Source organism: Rhea pennata, chromosome 2, assembly GCF_028389875.1.
Source record: "Rhea pennata isolate bPtePen1 chromosome 2, bPtePen1.pri, whole genome shotgun sequence".
In the NCBI taxonomy this organism is placed as follows: domain Eukaryota; kingdom Metazoa; phylum Chordata; class Aves; order Rheiformes; family Rheidae; genus Rhea; species Rhea pennata.
The window spans coordinates 50,324,840-50,338,993 of record NC_084664.1 but is presented as its reverse complement, the minus strand read 5'-3'; positions in this window follow the sequence as shown (position 1 = coordinate 50,338,993).

Here is a 14,154-nt window from a genome sequence, read left to right as displayed (position 1 = left end):
GATTTAGTGTGATAAGATGCATGACAAAGCCCAGAGCTCAAGTGTCCCTGGAGCTTTCAGTGGGTATCGAGGATTGCATGGAATATGTGAGTTTTTTCTTTTACTTACTTACTTGACTAGGAGAAATACGTGTGATCTGGACCATTTTCCTTCTGAGAAGGAGAAGGATGCCCCCAGTTTCTCAGGAAGACATCTCTACTCCCAAAACAGGGACCTATTGTTCCTGTTGTTCATCCTCACTGCAGGCTCTGGCTATGGACATAGGAGGTTCTCTCAGTGGGGCTGGTTTGGAGCTGGCTGTGACTCAAGGACCTTTTATGTCCTTTTTCCCTCCCCAAGCCTCAGTGCCAAGAAGGTGTCTCCTGCTGCCTCCTCTTGGCTGAAAGCACCAGCCTCTGTTGCTGGTTTGCCAAACTTTTGAACAAACTCTTCTCCACTTACTCCCATGCATCATACTGGAGAGCTGAGGGAAGAAGAAAAAAAAATCCATGAAAATGAAAACGAAGCCATCTTTTAAAAAAATACTTCCAGAAGATCTCCCTTTGCCTTTGCAAACATCTTGGTAGCAGGAGCTTGCTGGGAAGGGAGTGGTGTGTGTTACGTGCATCCTTGTGCCCTAAGCTGCCCGACCATCCCTGTCTTGTCTCAAGCTTATGTTATAACAAGCTCATTGGGGCAAGGACAGGCTTTTTGATCAGTGTGAGGAGGTTGCTGTTCATCATGAGAGCTCAAAGCTGTTACAGCAGTATAGACATCAATTATAAATAATAAGCAGTGACCTTCACCCCCAAAGTTGGGAAGTTTTGGTAGTACTGGATGCCGCAATATAGAAAACTTTGAAAGAAATCTTTCTTTCTTTTTGTATTTTCACTGTGCCATGCATCGTTTATACCCACAAGAGTTATTTTTATCTCTTCATCTCTGTGGCATTTCATTAACTTTTTACTTTTTATCTTTTTTTTTTTTTTAACCTGACCCTTTCTGTGGGCTTCCTTCTTTAAATCTCCAGCACCTGCACTACTGCTGCACACTCACAGTGCAAGGGTAAGCCTCTACTAGCTCATGTAGAGCCAGGCAGGGAAAATCCCCGCTGTGGGCAGTGTTGCAAATCTGAAAGGTAAAGAGGGCCAGAGAGAGAGAATTTAGAACTGGAGAAGAAGAGGACTGAAGGTGAAGCAGATATATGAATGTATTCGTATTCCTAATTCCAGTGAAATAGCCATTGCCAACTCTGATAATTAGTAACACGTGGTTACAAAACAAAACTGCATTTCATCTACAGCCAAATATTCAGTTCTTCAGAAGGCAAAATAGAGTATTTTTCCATACTAGAATCTGATTTCTGTACAAAACCATATGTAGTTAAGCCTTATCCAACTACTTATGCAAATATAGCTCTCAACGCATGTTAGTGTTAATAATAAGAGTGATGTAACTTGAGTACATTTTAACCCTGCCTTGAAGTAGTATATTTGGTATGGTAAATAATTTTGTAAGTAATGAGCCAAACAAATCGTTATGCAGAGAGAAGAAGAGGTTGTAAAGGAGTTCTCCGAAAAATCCCGGAAGCATTTTAAAATGATAGCAATAAACAAGAGACTGATGCACTATCGTTCCACTTGCTGTGTTGCCAGAAGAGTCACAAAGATGTGCATGTCCTTTGGGGTGCCCTCTGCAGCCCAACGTCTCGTGGGGCTCTACACTTTACCACTCTACGAAACCTAACCCTAACCGTAACCGTAAGCACGGCCGTGGCTTGGACCCACATCCATGAGCCCCCTAGAAGGCCGAGAGAGAAAAGTTGTTGGGGGAGCAATCTTGGTGCAGCTGTGCATGTCCTTTGGGGTGCCCTCTGCAGCCCCACATCTCGTGGGGCTCTACGGTTTACCACTCTCCGAACCTTAACCCTAACAATAACCACGGCCCTGGCTTGGTCCCACACCCATGAGCCCCCTAGAAGGCCGAGAGAGAAAAGTTGTTGGGGGAGCAATCTTGGTGCAGCTGTGCATGTCCTTTGGGGTGCCCTCTGCAGCCCCACGTCTCGTGGGGTTCTACGCTATACCACTCTCCGAACCCTAACCCTAACCACGGCCGTGGCTTGGACCCACACCCATGAGCCCCCTAGAAGGCCGAGAGAGAAAAGTTGTTGGGGGAGCAATCTTGGTGCAGCTGTGCATGTCCTTTGGGGTGCCCTCTGCAGCCCCATGTCTCGTCGGGCTCTACGCTTTACCACTCTCTGAACCCTAGCCCTACCCGTAAGAACGGCTATGGCTTCGTCCCATACCCATGAGCCCCCTAGAAGGCCAACAGAGAAAAGTTGTTGGGGGAGCAATCTTGGTGCTGCTGTGCATGTCCTTTGGGGTGCCCTCTGCAGCCCCACATCTCGTGGGGCTCTACACTTTACCACTCTCCAAACCCTAACCCTAACCCTAACCCTAACCACGTCCGTGGCATGGACCCACATCAATGAGCCCCCTAGAAGGCCGAGAGAGAAAAGTTGTTGGGGGAGCAATCTTGGTGCAGCTGTGCATGTCCTTTGGGGTGCCCTCTGCAGCCCCACGTCCCGTGGGGCTCTACGCTTTACCACTCTCCGAACCCTAACCCTAACCCTAACCCTAACCCTAACCCTAAGCACGGCCGTGGCTTGGTCCCACACCCATGAGCCCCCTAGAAGGCCGAGAGAGAAAAGTTGTTGGGGGAGCAATCTTGGTGCAGCTGTGCATGTCCTTTGGGGTGCCCTCTGCAGCCCCACGTCTCATGGGGCTCTATACTTTATCACTTTATGGACCCTAACCCGAACCCTAAACCTCACACTAAGAACGGCCGTGGCTTGGTCCCACATCCATGAGCCCCCTAGAAGGCCGAGAGAGAAACGTTGTAGGGGGTACAATCTCGGTGCAGCTGTGCATGTCCTTTGGGGTGCCCTCTGCAGCCCCACGTCTCGTGGGGCTCTACACTTTACCACTCTCCGAACCCTAACCCTAACCCTAACCCTAACCACGGCCGTGGCTTGGACCCACATCCATGAGCCCCCTAGAAGGCCAACAGAGAAAAGTTGTTGGGGGAGCAATCTTGGTGCTGCTGTGCATGTCCTTTGGGGTGCCCTCTGCAGCCCCACGTCTCGTGGGGCTCTATGCTTTACCACTCTCTGGACCCTAACCCTAACCCTAAACCTCACAAACAGCACGGCCATGGCTTGGTCCCACACCCATGAGCCCCTTAGAAGGCCGAGAGAGAAAGGTTGTTGGGGGAGCAATTTTGGTGCTGCTGTGCATGTCCTTTGGGGTGCCTTCTGCAGCCCCACGTCTCGTGGGGCTCTACGCTTTACCACTCTCCGAACCCTAACCCTAACCCTAACCCTAACCCTAACCCTAAGCACGGCCGTGGCTTGGTCCCACACCCATGAGCCCCCTAGAAGGCCGAGAGAGAAAAGTTGTTGGGGGAGCAATCTTGGTGCAGCTGTGCATGTCCTTTGGGGTGCCCTCTGCAGCCCCACGTCTCGTGGGGCTCTATGCTTTACCACTCTCCGAACCGTAACCCTAACCCTAACTGTTAGCACGGCCATGGCTTGGTCCCACACCCATGAGCCCCCTAGAAGGCCGAGAGAGAAAAGTTGTTGGGGGAGCAATCTTGGTGCAGCTGTGCATGTCCTTTGGGGTGCCCTCTGCAGCCCCACGTCTCCTGCGGCTCTACGCTTTACCACTCTCTGAACCCTAAGCCTAACCCTAACCCTAACCCTAACCCTAACCGTAAGCACGGCCATGGCTTGGTCCCACACCCATGAGCCCCCTAGAAGGCCAAGAGAGAAAAGTTGTTGGGGGAGCAATCTTGGTGCAGCTGTGCATGTCCTTTGGGGTGCCCTCTGCAGCCCCACGTCTCGTGGGGCTCTATGCTTTACCACTTTATGGACCCTAACCCGAACCCTAAACCTCACACTAAGAACGGCCGTGGCTTGGTCCCACATCCATGAGCCCCCTAGAAGGCCGAGAGAGAAACGTTGTTGGGGGTGCAATCTCGGTGCAGCTGTGCATGTCCTTTGGGGTGCCCTCTGCAGCCCCACGTCTCGTGGGGCTCTACACTTTACCACTCTCCGAACCCTAACCCTAACCCTAACCCTAACCACGGCCGTGGCTTGGTCCCACATCCATGAGCCCCCTAGAAGGCCGAGAGAGAAAAGTTGTTGGGGGAGCAATCTTGGTGCTGCTGTGCATGTCCTTTGGGGTGCCCTCTGCAGCCCCACGTCTCATGGGCTCTACGCTTTACCACTCTCCGAACCCTAACCCTAACCCTAACCCTAACCCTAACCACGGCTGTGGCTTGGTCCCACATCCATAAGCCCCTTAGTAGGCAGAGAGAGAAAAGTTGTTGGGGGAGCAATTTTGGTGCTGCTGTGCATGTCCTTTGGGGTGCCGTCTGCAGCCCCACGTCTTGTGGGGCTCTACGCTTTACCACTCTCTGGACCCTAACCCTAACCCTAAACCTCACAAAAAGCACGGCCATGGCTTGGTCCCACACCCATGAGCCTCGTAGAAGGTCAACAGAGAAAAGTTGTTGGGGGAGCAATCTTGGTGCAGCTGTGCATGTCCTTTGGGGTGCCCTCTGCAGCCCCACGTCTCATGGGGCTCTATGCTTTACCACTTTATGGACCCTAACCCGAACCCTAAACCTCACACTAAGAACGGCCGTGGCTTGGTCCCACATCCATGAGCCCCCTAGAAGGCCGAGAGAGAAACGTTGTTGGGGGTGCAATCTCGGTGCAGCTGTGCATGTCCTTTGGGGTGCCCTCTGCAGCCCCACGTCTCGTGGGGCTCTACACTTTACCACTCTCCGAACCCTAACCCTAACCCTAACAACGGCCGTGGCTTGGACCCACATCCATGAGCCCCCTAGAAGGCCGAGAGAGAAAAGTTGTTGGGGGAGCAATTTTGGTGCTGCTGTGCATGTCCTTTGGGGTGCCCTCTGCAGCCCCACGTCTCATGGGCTCTACGCTTTACCACTCTCCGAACCCTAACCCTAACCCTAACCCTAACCACGGCCGTGCCTTGGACCCACATCCATGAGCCCCCTAGAAGGCCGAGAGAGAAAAGTTGTTGGAGGAGCAATCTTGGTGCAGCTGTGCATGTCCTTTGGGGTGCCCTCTGCAGCCCCACGTCTCGTGGGGCTCTACGCTTTACCACTCTCTGAACCCTAAGCGTAAGCAAAGCCATGGCTTGGTCCCACATCCATGAGCCCCCTAGAAGGCCAACAGAGAAAAGTTGTTGGGGGAGCAATCTTGGTGCTGCTGTGCATGTCCCTTGGGGTGCCCTCTGCAGCCCCACATCTCGTGAGGCTCTGTGCTTTAACACTCTACGAACCCTAAGCCTAACCCTAAACCTCACACTAAGAACGGCTGTGGCTTGGTCCCACACCCATGAGCCCCCTAGAAGGCCGAGAGAGAAAAGTTGTTGGGGGAGCAATCTTGGTGCTGCTGTGCATGTCCTTTGGGGTGCCCTCTGCAGCCCCACGTCTCGTGGGGCTCTACGCTTTAGCACTCTACGAAACCTAACCCTAACCGTAACCGTAAGCACGTCCGTGGCTTGGACCCACATCCATGAGCCCCCTAGAAGGCCGAGAGAGAAAAGTTGTTGGGGGAGCAATCTTGGTGCTGCTGTGCATGTCCTTTGGGGTGCCCTCTGCAGCCCCACGTCTCGTGGGGCTCTACGCTTTACCACTCTCCGAACCCTAACCCTAACAATAACCACGGCCCTGGCTTGGTCCCACACCCATGAGCCCCCTAGAAGGCCGAGAGAGAAAAGTTGTTGGGGGAGCAATCTTGGTGCAGCTGTGCATGTCCTTTGGGGTGCCCTCTGCAGCCCCACGTCTCGTGGGGCTCTACGCTTTACCACTCTACGAACCCTAACCCTAACCACGGCAGTGGCTTGGACCCACACCCATGAGCCCCCTAGAAGGCCGAGAGAGAAACGTTGTTGGGGGAGCAATCTTGGTGCAGCTGTGCATGTCCTTTGGGGTGCCCTCTGCAGCCCCACATCTCGTGGGGCTCTACACTTTACCACTCTCCAAACCCTAACCCTAACCCTAACCCTAACCACGTCCGCGGCGTGGACCCACATCAATGAGCCCCCTAGAAGGCCGAGAGAGAAAAGTTGTTGGGGGAGCAATCTTGGTGCAGCTGTGCATGTCCTTTGGGGTGCCCTCTGCAGCCCCACGTCTCGTGGGGCTCTACGCTTTACCACTCTCCGAACCCTAACCCTAACCCTAACCCTAACCCTAACCCTAAGCACGGCCGTGGCTTGGTCCCACACCCATGAGCCCCCTAGAAGGCCGAGAGAGAAAAGTTGTTGGGGGAGCAATCTTGGTGCTGCTGTGCATGTCCTTTGGGGTGCCCTCTGCAGCCCCACGTCTCGTGGGGCTCTACGCTTTAGCACTCTACGAAACATAACCTTAACCGTAACCGTAAGCACGGCCGTGGCTTGGACCCACATCCATGAGCCCCCTAGAAGGCCAAGAGAGAAAAGTTGTTGGGGGAGCAATCTTGGTGCAGCTGTGCATGTCCTTTGGGGTGCCCTCTGCAGCCCCACATCTCGTGGGGCTCTACACTTTACCACTCTCCAAACCCTAACCCTAACCCTAACCCTAACCACGTCCGCGGCGTGGACCCACATCAATGAGCCCCCTAGAAGGCCGAGAGAGAAAAGTTGTTGAGGGAGCAATCTTGGTGCAGCTGTGCATGTCCTTTGGGGTGCCCTCTGCAGCCCCACGTCTCGTGGGGGTCTACGCTTTACCACTCTCCGAACCCTAACCCTAACCCTAACCCTAACCCTAACCCTAAGCACGGCCGTGGCTTGGTCCCACACCCATGAGCCCCCTAGAAGGCCGAGAGAGAAAAGTTGTTGGGGGAGCAATCTTGGTGCTGCTGTGCATGTCCTTTGGGGTGCCCTCTGCAGCCCCACGTCTCGTGGGGCTCTACGCTTTAGCACTCTACGAAACATAACCTTAACCGTAACCGTAAGCACGGTCGTGGCTTGGACCCACATCCATGAGCCCCCTAGAAGGCCAAGAGAGAAAAGTTGTTGGGGGAGCAATCTTGGTGCAGCTGTGCATGTCCTTTGGGGTGCCCTCTGCAGCCCCACATCTCGTGGGGCTCTACACTTTACCACTCTCCAAACCGTAACCCTAACCCTAACCCTAACCCTAACCCTAAGCACGGCCGTGGCTTGGTCCCACACCCATGAGCCCCCTAGAAGGCCGAGAGAGAAAAGTTGTTGGGGGAGCAATCTTGGTGCAGCTGTGCATGTCCTTTGGGGTGCCCTCTGCAGCCCCACGTCTTGTGGGGCTCTACGCTTTACCACTCTCCGAACCCTAACCCTAACCCTAACCCTAACCCTAAGCACAGCCGTGGCTTGGTCCCACACCCATGAGCCCCCTAGAAGGCCAACAGAGAAAAGTTGTTGGGGGAGCAATCTTGGTGCAGCTGTGCATGTCCTTTGGGGTGCCCTCTGCAGCCCCACGTCTCGTGGGGCTCTATGCTTTACCACTCTCCGAAACCTAACCCTAACCCTAACCCTAACCCTAACCCTAACCCTAACCGTAAGCACGGCCATGGCTTGGTCCCACACCCATGAGCCCCCTAGAAGGCCGAGAGAGAAACGTTGTTGGGGGTGCAATCTCGGTGCAGCTGTGCATGTCCTTTGGGGTGCCCTCTGCAGCCCCACGTCTCGTGGGGCTCTACACTTTACCACTCTCCGAACCCTAACCGTAACCGTAAGCACGTCCGTGGCTTGGACCCACATCCATGAGCCCCCTAGAAGGCCGAGAGAGAAAAGTTGTTGGGGGAGCAATTTTGGTGCTGCTGTGCATGTCCTTTGGGGTGCCGTCTGCAGCCCCACGTCTCGTGGGGCTCTACGCTTTACCACTCTCTGAACCCTAACCCTAACCATAACCCTAACCCTAACCCTAACCACGGCCGTGGCTTGGTCCCACATCCATGAGCCCCCTAGAAGGCCGAGAGAGAAAAGTTGTTGGGGGAGCAATTTTGGTGCTGCTGTGCATGTCCTTTGGGGTGCCCTCTGCAGCCCCACGTCTCGTGGGGCTCTACGCTTTACCACTCTCCGAACCCTAACCCTAACCCTAACCCTAACCACGGCAGTGCCTTGGACCCACATCCATGAGCCCCCTAGAAGGCCGAGAGAGAAAAGTTGTTGGGGGAGCAATCTTGGTGCAGCTGTGCATGTCCTTTGGGGTGCCCTCTGCAGCCCCACATCTCGTGAGGCTCTGCGCTTTAACACTCTACGAACCCTAAGCCTAACCCTAACCCTAAGCAAGGCCGTGGCTTGGTCCCACACCCATGAGCCCCCTAGAAGGCCAACAGAGAAAAGTTGTTGGGGGAGCAATCTTGGTGCAGCTGTGCATGTCCTTTTGCGTGGCCTCTGCAGCCCCACGTCTCGTGGGGCTCTACGCTTTACCACTCTCCAAACCCTAACCCTAACCCTAACCGTAAGAACGGCAATGGCTAGGTCCCACATCCATGAGCCCCCTAGAAGGCCGAGAGAGAAAAGTTGTTGGGGGAGCAATCTTGGTGCAGTTGTGCATGTCCTTTGGGGTGCCCTCTGCAGCCCCACGTCTCGTGGGGCTCTACGCTTTACCACTCTCTGAACCCTAGCCCTAACCCTAACCCTAACCCTAACTGTTAGCACGGCCATGGCTTGGTCCCACACCCATGAGCCCCCTAGAAGGCCGAGAGAGAAAAGTTGTTGGGGGAGCAATCTTGGTGCAGCTGTGCATGTCCTTTGGGGTGCCCTCTGCAGCCCCACGTCTTGTGGGGCTCTACGCTTTACCACTCTCTGAACCCTCGCCCTAACCCTAACCCTAACCCTAACTGTTAGCACGGCCATGGCTTGGTCCCACACCCATGAGCCCCCTAGAAGGCCGAGAGAGAAACGTTGTTGGGGGAGCAATCTTGGTGCAGCTGTGCATGTCCTTTGGGGTGCCCTCTGCAGCCCCACGTCTCGTGGGGCTCTACACTTTACCACTCTCCGAACCCTAACCCTAACCCTAACCACGGCCGTGGCTTGGACACACATCCATGAGCCCCCTAGAAGGCCAAGAGAGAAAAGTTGTTGGGGGAGCAATTTTGGTGCTGCTGTGCATGTCCTTTGGGGTGCCGTCTGCAGCCCCACGTCTCGTGGGGCTCTACGCTTTACCAGTCTCCGAACCCTAACCCTAACCATAACCCTAACCCTAACCCTAACCACGGCCATGGCTTGGTCCCACATCCAGAAGCCCCTTAGTAGGCCGAGAGAGAAAAGTTGTTGGGGGAGCAATTTTGGTGCTGCTGTGCATGTCCTTTGGGGTGCCCTCTGCAGCCCCACGACTCGTGGGGCTCTACGCTTTACCACTCTCCGAACCCTAACCCTAACCCTAACCCTAACCACGGCAGTGCCTTGGACCCACATCCATGAGCCCCCTAGAAGGCCGAGAGAGAAAAGTTGTTGGGGGAGCAATCTTGGTGCAGCTGTGCATGTCCTTTGGGGTGCCCTCTGCAGCCCCACATCTCGTGAGGCTCTGCGCTTTAACACTCTACGAACCCTAAGCCTAACCCTAACCCTAACCCTAACCCTAAGCAAGGCCGTGGCTTGGTCCGACACCCATGAGCCCCCTAGAAGGCCAACAGAGAAAAGTTGTTGGGGGAGCAATCTTGGTGCAGCTGTGCATGTCCTTTTGCGTGGCCTCTGCAGCCCCACATCTCGTGAGGCTCTATGCTTTACCACTCTCTGGACCCTAACCCTAACCCTAAACCTCACAAAAAGCACGGCCATGGCTTGGTCCCACACCCATGAGCCCCCTAGAAGGCCGAGAGAGAAAAGTTGTTGGGGGAGCAATCTTGGTGCAGCTGTGCATGTCCTTTGGGGTGCCCTCTGCAGCCCCACGACTCGTGGGGCTCTACGCTTTACCACTCTCCAAACCCTAACCCTAACCCTAAACCTCACACTAAGAACGGCCGTGGCTTGGTCCCACACCCATGAGCCCCCTAGAAGGCCGAGAGAGAAAAGTTGTTGGGGGAGTAATCTTGGTGCTGCTGTGCATGTCCTTTGGGGTGCCCTCTGCAGCCCCACGTCTCGTGGGGCTCTACACTTTACCACTCTCCAAACCCTAACCCTAACCCTAACCGTAAGAACGGCAATGGCTAGGTCCCACATCCATGAGCCCCCTAGAAGGCCGAGAGAGAAAAGTTGTTGGGGGAGCAATCTTGGTGCAGTTGTGCATGTCCTTTGGGGTGCCCTCTGCAGCCCCACGTCTCGTGGGGCTCTACGCTTTACCACTCTCTGAACCCTAGCCCTAACCCTAACCCTAACCCTAACTGTTAGCACGGCCATGGCTTGGTCCCACACCCATGAGCCCCCTAGAAGGCCGAGAGAGAAAAGTTGTTGGGGGAGCAATCTTGGTGCAGCTGTGCATGTCCTTTGGGGTGCCCTCTGCAGCCCCACGTCTCGTGGGGCTCTACGCTTTACCACTCTCTGAACCCTAGCCCTAACCCTAACCCTAACCCTAACTGTTAGCACGGCCATGGCTTGGTCCCACACCCATGAGCCCCCTAGAAGGCCGAGAGAGAAAAGTTGTTGGGGGAGCAATCTTGGTGCAGCTGTGCATGTCCTTTGGGGTGCCCTCTGCAGCCCCACGTCTCGTGGGGCTCTACACTTTACCACTCTCCGAACCCTAAGGGTAAGCACGGCCGTGGCTTGGTCCCACACCCATGAGCCCCCTAGAAGGCCGAGAGAGAAAAGTTGTTGGGGGAGCAATCTTGGTGCAGCTGTGCATGTCCTTTGGGGTGCCCTCTGCAGCCCCACGTCTCGTGGGGCTCTACACTTTACCACTCTCTGAACCCTAACCCTAACCCTAACCCTAACCACGGCCGTGGCTTGCTGCACATCCATAAGCCCCCTAGAAGGCCGAGAGAGAAAGGTTGTTGGGGGAGCAATCTTGGTGCAGCTGTGCATGTCCTTTGGGGTGCCCTCTGCAGCCCCACGTCTCGTGGGGCTCTACGCTTTACCACTCTCCAAACCCTAAGCGTAAGCACGGCCATGGCTTGGTCCCACACCCATGAGCCCCCTAGAAGGCCGAGAGAGAAAAGTTGTTGGGGGAGCAATCTTGGTGCAGCTGTGCATGTCCTTTGGGGTGCCCTCTGCAGCCCCACATCTCATGGGGCTCTATGCTTTACCACTCTCTGAACCCTAACCCTAACCCTAACCCTAACCCTAACCACGGCCGTGGCTTGGTCCCACACCCATGAGCTCCCTAGAAGGCTGAGAGAGAAAAGTTGTTGGGGGAGCAATCTTGGTGCAGCTGTGCATGTCCCTTTGGGGTGCCCTCTGCAGCCCCACGTCTCGTGGGGCTCTACACTTTACCACTCTCCGAACCCTAACCCTAACCCTAACCCTAACCACGGCCGTGGCTTGGACCCACATCCATGAGCCCCCTAGAAGGCCAAGAGAGAAAAGTTGTTGGGGGAGCAATCTTGGTGCAGCCCTGCATGCCTTTGGGGCGCCCTCTGCAGCCTCAGTTCTTGTTTGGCTCTACGCCTTATCACTCTTCGAACCCTAACCTTTACCCTAAGCATAACTACAGCCATGGCTTGGTCCCATATCCATGAGACGCATATGAGCGAGAGGTGTATTGAAGCCATCAGTAGAAGTTTTTAATACTGAGGTTTAAAGGGGAGCAGAAGGAAAAATATGCGATCTTGATTGTAAAATATTGAACATTTTCGTTGTATCTCAACCTTTTGGGTTGAAAATAAATATTAGCTGTGGTGAAGACTTCAAGCTGCTGTGCTGTCCTGTGGTCACTGCTTTTTAGGCGTATGATAACCTGATTACCATGGGCTAGCATATATATGTTTATTAGTCCAATACATTTTTATTAGCCCTCTTGTATATCCCTGGATAATAGTTACCTGTCAGGCTCACATCTTCAGTCTCTGCATTGAGCTCTGGTCATCTCAAAATTTCTATAGAAGACTTTTGTCTTTCCTGATGAACTGAAAAAGGTGCAGGAGGCGCAGTCTCCCAACAGGGTAGCATACTATGGAAGGCAGCAGGGACTTGAGCCCCCACAAAAATCTCCTGCACAGACATTTCTTTCTACTGCTGAAGCAGACAGAACCTGTAAGACACTTGTCAGCTAGGTCAGTTTGCAGCCCTGCACCAAGATGGGGAAGGGAAGTTTCTGTTGAGCAAGGTAAGATCAAGGTAAGGGCTTTGTAAAGGACAGGGGTTGCAGTGCCATACTACCCCCTCTCCCCTTCTCCTCTTATCTTTGTTCCCCTTACTGAGGAGTATCAGAAGTCACATCTGTAGTCCAGTTTACTGTGCTTGGTTTGTACAGAGCTATGCTTGCCATGTCTGCTTTGCCTATACGTGGGAAGTCAACCACTTCCCGCATGATTTTTCAAGTTTTCATGTGCTCAGCCAAAGAAGGCAGCTCTCCTCAATGCCTTGTACAGTGACCCTTCCCTGGACTTGCTCCTGAATATCCATGTCTTTTTTTGTACGAGGAAGCCCAAACTTGGTTACGGTACTCCAGATGCAGTTATACTACCAATACAGTATTTTTGGCACAGTGCTGGCTCATGTTCAGCTCATTGGCCACCAAGACCCCCAGGTCATTTTCTACAGAGCTGCTCCTCAGCTAGCCAGCTGCCAGCCTGTGCTGTTGCAGGGGCTATGCCACCCCAGATGCAGGACTTCGCATTCGCCTTTGTTGAACTTCATGAGGTTCTCATCATTCCATCCCATTTCTCCAGCCTGTCGCGGTCCCTCTGGGATTCCCTGCTGGGAGTAGCAGCCTGACCTGCCAGCATATCAATTACTCACCCAATTTGGTGAGGTTTGTAAACTTGCTGAGAATACACTTTTCCCTCTTGTTCTAGTCATTAACAAAGGTAATAATATTGGCCCAAATAGCAATCCCCAAGGGACTCTATTAGCAGTGTCCTGCCAGTTGGATTTTATTCCTGCTGGTTAAAAGCTTTTGAGCCTGGCAATCCAGCTAGGTTTCCACCCACCTTTTGGTCCACTTATCCAGTTGATACCATGTCAGTTTGGCTGTAAGCACACTACAGAGACAGTGTCAAAAGCCTTATTAAGTTCAAGGTAAGCATTATCCAGCTGCCTTATGATAGGCTCTGGAAGTCAAACCCTCATGAAAAGAGCATTTGAGTGTGGTGTCATGCTAACACAGCCACATGGTTTCCAGTTTGGCTGGTAGTTCTGGCTGGCACAGGACTTGGGCAGAGCACAGGCTCGTGCTTTTCTGCCCAGTTATCCATGTGGATCTGTTCTTTGTAAAGTCAATCCAGACAGCTCATCCATAAACAAACCTGACCAGACTGATAGGCAGTATGTTCCTTAACACTGACAAGAAACGAAACTCTGAAACGGCCTCAGGGAAAAGGCCTGAGACATATTCATCAACAGAGTTTCAACAAGGATAACAACTCTTAATATTATGGGCAGCTCTAGAAGGGCTTTTAGTGATTTCTCTAAAATCTTGTTGATCTTGGCCATTTTTAGATCAGCTAAACTTTAAAACATATTGAAAGCTCAGATGTTATTCCTTTGGGGTGGGGAAAAAACAAGCTCCAGATTACTACAGTAATATGTTGTTGAAGTTTTTCACCATAGTCACTGGGTTGGTTCAGATTTAGACCAGAAATGACCGGAGTTTACTACTGTTCATTGGAATTTGATGATCTGGGGAAAATACGCTGCTTTTCTTGTGTCCAAATATTCATCTCAAATCATTGTTATCTAAATTCATACTCTGGTTGGGAGAGATGCATGGAAGACAACACCTAAGCAAGTAAATATGCACTCCTATTAAGAAATAAATCATCTTTCTGATGGAAAGAGGCATGCTACTCAGGAGTATTTTCTGTCCAAAAGTCATATAGCCACTACAAGATCAAAAACAAAGCATGAGACCCCAGCTGGTCAGTGGAGCTCTGTCTCAAGATCTTTTCAACCACTTACAGATTGATTTCGTGGTGATTTTTTATGATATGCCTGTTTCGTGAAACAACTTTTTCTTGCTTCCTCTGCTAAAGCTGGGCTATCAGGAAGTAATGGTGTCTAGTCTCCAAGCTGGTGAACTCAGTAT